We start from the raw sequence: 4,494 nt of genomic DNA, 5'->3' as shown, positions 1-4,494 counted from the left end.
TCTTGCTTTGATTTTTTGGGTACCTTTTAAGTGTACCAATAAATGCTTTGTTAGTAAGGAATCAAATGCTGGAGAATTCTTTTCTAATAGATACTCGAATGAAAAAAATTTGATACCACAGTCCCTGCAACTCCTCTCGTTGGATCCTTATCAAAAGCTCAATTTTGTATTGGATCAGAGCACCCTATTAGTAAACCCGTTTGGACTGATTTATCATATTGGGATATTCTTATCGTTTTGGTCGGATTGAGGAACCTCACCCAATCCCATTCAACACTGATTTTATCCCTAAATCATACATGAAGAAAACGATAAATGTTTCATGTTTGTGACAGTTGAGGAAATTAAATATATATGCATGCAAAGTATGATTTGTTGTCACATGAATTTTAGTTACAGTTTTAGGAAGAATACAAAGAAAACTATAGATAACGTATATTGGTTACATAATAGTGATACAGCAGAAAGAAAACCCTGACTTCAGATTTATCTTTAGTCCTAGTTATAGTTAAATATTATATTCAATACGGGTGCAGTTTGAATTATTAAAGTGACTCCAAACAACCTGGACTGTACATATATAATCGGATGTGTATAAAGCCAGTGGCACTATTGGAAATTGAGTATGAAACAAGCACTCTCAATACACAGTTTTATTTCACTGTTTCATAGGCTAGATGCAACATTTAATTCTTGTATTCTATTGTGATCAAGTATGCCATGTGAACTATGTAGCCATTTGATATTATTGTAGTATAATATACTAGAACTGTCACATGGCAAATTAATGTTGTAAATGAAAATATTTTAATTATCTTCAATATTCATAGGATATGAAATGGAGTATCTCAAACAAGAAGCTTTCACACGTGAACACATTTCAGAGAGCTATTTGCACCACTGCATTATTCACAATTCAGAGTATTATTTTCACCACTGCATTATTCACATTTCAGAGTGCCATTTTCACCACTGCATTATTCACATTTCAGAGTGCTACTTCCACACAGCAACATTCATATTTAGAGAGCTATTTTCACACTGCATGATTCGCATTCAGATAGCTGTTATCCAATGGGAGCATTTACATTCAGTGAGGCAAAATGCAGATGGCAATCATATTCAGCGAGGCAAATTGAGATGGCTCATGTAACATCCAGTACTCTTGTGCAGCTGACTAAGGTAACATTCACATCTCAGATAGCATTCAGGCAAAATTGAGATTGCCTTCAGATAACACTTGGAGTTGTGTGTAGCCCCTGAAATTAGGAGAAAACAATCAAATAAGAAGGATAAAATTCAGACTAGCAGGTATGCAACAGTGCTACAGCCTAAAAAGTGTAAAGCTTTTGTGCATAAACCAGTATCTGAAATACAAGGAGGTATGCAACGATTACTCGATCAGGGAGATTGTTTGCCACAACTATGCAATAAACCAGTATCTGAAATACATCTGAGCAAACAACGAATCGCACATGAATTTCCAAAAAAAAAAAAAAGTCAAGAGGCAACTACCATGGATTTTGGTAGTGGTTTTCCATGTTGCGGTGCGGTGGCTGGGGCAGCACAGCTTGCTGTTCAAGCACATGAGGCGAGGAAGCTGCTGGCGGAGGTGGAAGCGACGAAGCCGACGGCGACGGTGCAGACGAGGAAAACGACGGTGGCCGTGGCGGCACAGTCCAAGTCGGCGGCGCAGGTGAGGATGTTGGACGCGGCGCCGGGGAGGAAATCATCGGCGGCGACGGCACTGGCGAGGAAATCAGAGGCAGAGACGGCGGAGGCCTGGATGTTGTCTTGCAGCTGCGCTCCTCCTCTGCCTAAGCTGCGCCGTCCTGAGCTTTCCACCGATGCCAGATCTGCATCCATGGGCAGACCACGAAGAGGAGATGGCCGGCGCGGGATCTCCACCGGCTGCTCGGCTCTGCTCCACGGGAGGGGAAAGGGGGAGACAGAATGGAGGGAGGAGGCTTGAAGATTGGAACGAGAAGGGAAGAATGGCAACTAAGGCGCTGGAGCACGGGATAGAACGTGATGAAACGAATCCCCTCAGTGCGGGTGTCGCGCCCGCGCTGGCTACGAAACGAATACATTCTCTCTCCTCCTCCGTACATGTTTGATTCTATTTTTCTGTCGTGTCACTCTATTTAAAACCCATAAAACTCCTATAATATCCCCGCTAAAAATAGTCTACCGACAATGGATAGAGCCAAGGATCGCACTTTCTTTTTCAATAAAACAAAGACCACACGTCCTGGAATAAGTATTTTAAAAGGACTGAGGATACCGCCTAAAGAGGAGTAAATAGACATTTCTAAAAATTCAACCATTCAAAATACGAAAAATTCTAAATCAAAGAAATAAACCCCTCATGAGTCAACCACAAACTAAATAAAAACTACTAAGTGAAACTAAGAGCCACAAGCCTGCAACACAAGGATTAGAGCAATAAATAAATAACTTCAGCGCGGATGCCAAATACTGGACATGTCCGGTATTCACGGATTTGCCCAGTCACCCCTCAACTTGCTCCGATCGATTTCTCTTTTCAATCCAAGTTCCAGACCACTACTGGTAACCTGTTGACAAACTCAAACAATACATAAAGATCACAGATACCAAAAGTAAAGAGAGATTGAGACACAATATTTGTTTTTACCGAAGTTTAGACTCCGTCGAGTCCTACTTTCCATTGAGGGGACTGCTAGTGACCCAGCAAAGGTGAAAGCCCTAGTTTGGTTTTGGATAATTGATGAAACATAGGACTAACTTTTGATCAGAGTGTGTGAATTAGATGAGATAGTCCATTCCAAGTTGTGGAGCTAGAAGATGGTCATGGTGAAGGTGATGGCCACATGTGATGATGATCAAGTGCTCAACATGGAAAAGAAGAAAGAGAAAAATAAAAACCATGAAAATCAAGGCAAAGGTATAACTAGGGTTTTTATTTTGGTGATCAAGATACTATAGAGAGTGTGATCACATTTAGGATCGATAGCCGTACTATAAAGAGGAGAAATCTTTGGCTAAGCGGTTATCGAGTGCCACTAGGTGACATGATTCTTGCATATGCATTAGGAACCTAGTGTGCTAACTTTGACCCTTGTAAAATGCTTTGATAAATGCTAACACATGAGCACATGAGTTATACACACTGTAGTTAGCAACTTGAAAGCAAGGGCGAAGTGGCTGTGGACTTAGAAATAGAAAAGGAGGAGTTCGTATGCGACCGGACTCTAGCGCTGGGGTGAGTGGACTCACCTCGGGCACGCCCAGTCAATTTTAGCCAGGCTGACTGCGTTGGCCGAGGGCGAAGAAGAGCGACTGGATGCTAGCCTCGGACGCGCGTGGTGTGTCCGGTCAGTGGTTCCAGAGGAGGCGGCGCTCAGCTTGGCGAACGGGCGCAGGTGCGCGCGCGACCGTACGCGTAGGTGCTACGTCAGGTCCGCACTGACGTATGCTGGCATCAGTAGAGCGAAGGCACGACGCATGAGACAGAGAGGACCAGACTCTAGCCAGAGTCCATTCAACTGTTATCTGACGCATTCGGTCAGAGAAATCCTTCTCTAGATGCTCTCTGTAAATGATCGGACTCCACATGGTGGCGAGTCCGGTCGTTTTCTTCGACGCATCTGGTCATTCATTAATAGCGCTGGCTCTAAGTTTTGACCATTGAAATCTGGTGGCTAGGGTTTGAAAGGAGGACGCGTGGCAGGCATCGGTGGACTAGACGCAGGTGACCGGATGCTGGGGTGAGCAGGACCAACGACTCTATTTCGTGAGGCTGTCTATAAATAGTGTTTGCCAGCTTGGGGCTCTCTCTCTTGGCACTTTGACATACTTGACATCCTTGTGAGCCTAAGCAAACACCTTCTACTCATCTTTATCATTGATTCATCATCATAGTGAGATTAGGAGTGATTCCAAGTGCATTTGTTTGAGTGATTGCATCTAGTGGCACTTGAGGATCGTTGTGGCTACGGATTTCTTGTTTCTCTTGGTGGTTGCCGCCATCTAGACGACTTAGAGCAGCAGAGGAGCTTCGGCACGTGTTGGTGATTATTCGTGGCTGGCTCCGGTGATTGTGAGGGGTCTTGCACCTTCTTCGGTGAAGAGCCGCAAGGTAGCTCTGGTAGATTGCTCATATCATTGAGTTACCTCACTTGTGGGTAGGTTCTTGCAGTGTCCATTTATTGGATGAGGTTTGTGCAACACGTCTTAGCCATCAAACCACCAAGTGTTGGTCGACATAACAGGGACTAGCGTACTGGCAAGCACGTGAACCTTGGGAGAAAAATCTTGTGTCTCTTGTGTGATTGGAATTCTCCCGATGATTGAATTAGTATTCATCTTGTGATTGGTTCACTCCTCGACTCGGCGGTATAATCACCCTACTCACCCCTTTACTTTCTTGCAAACTAGTTATAGCAATCTCTTTAGTATAGCTATTTTTGAGAGCTTGCTTTGTAGCTTAGTTTTATCTAGTGGAGCTTTTTA

The 4,494-nt window shown here is 43.6% G+C and overlaps 1 long non-coding RNA gene across 1 annotated transcript; it reads right to left on the bottom strand.

Moving 5' to 3' along the window:
• Window positions 1-1,033: 1,033 nt before the first annotated feature.
• On the bottom strand, window positions 1,034-2,028 carry LOC136552291 (uncharacterized). The gene is made up of 2 exons (XR_010782787.1): window positions 1,516-2,028; window positions 1,034-1,259 (listed from the first exon to the last, which is right to left on the bottom strand). It is a non-coding gene; the product is annotated as an uncharacterized lncRNA (long non-coding RNA).
• Between the last annotated feature and the right edge of the window lie 2,466 nt (window positions 2,029-4,494).

Source organism: Miscanthus floridulus, chromosome 4, assembly GCF_019320115.1.
Source record: "Miscanthus floridulus cultivar M001 chromosome 4, ASM1932011v1, whole genome shotgun sequence".
Taxonomy (NCBI): domain Eukaryota; kingdom Viridiplantae; phylum Streptophyta; class Magnoliopsida; order Poales; family Poaceae; genus Miscanthus; species Miscanthus floridulus.
Note: the sequence above shows the minus strand (reverse complement) of the source record. Positions and strands in the feature narration are given on the sequence as shown.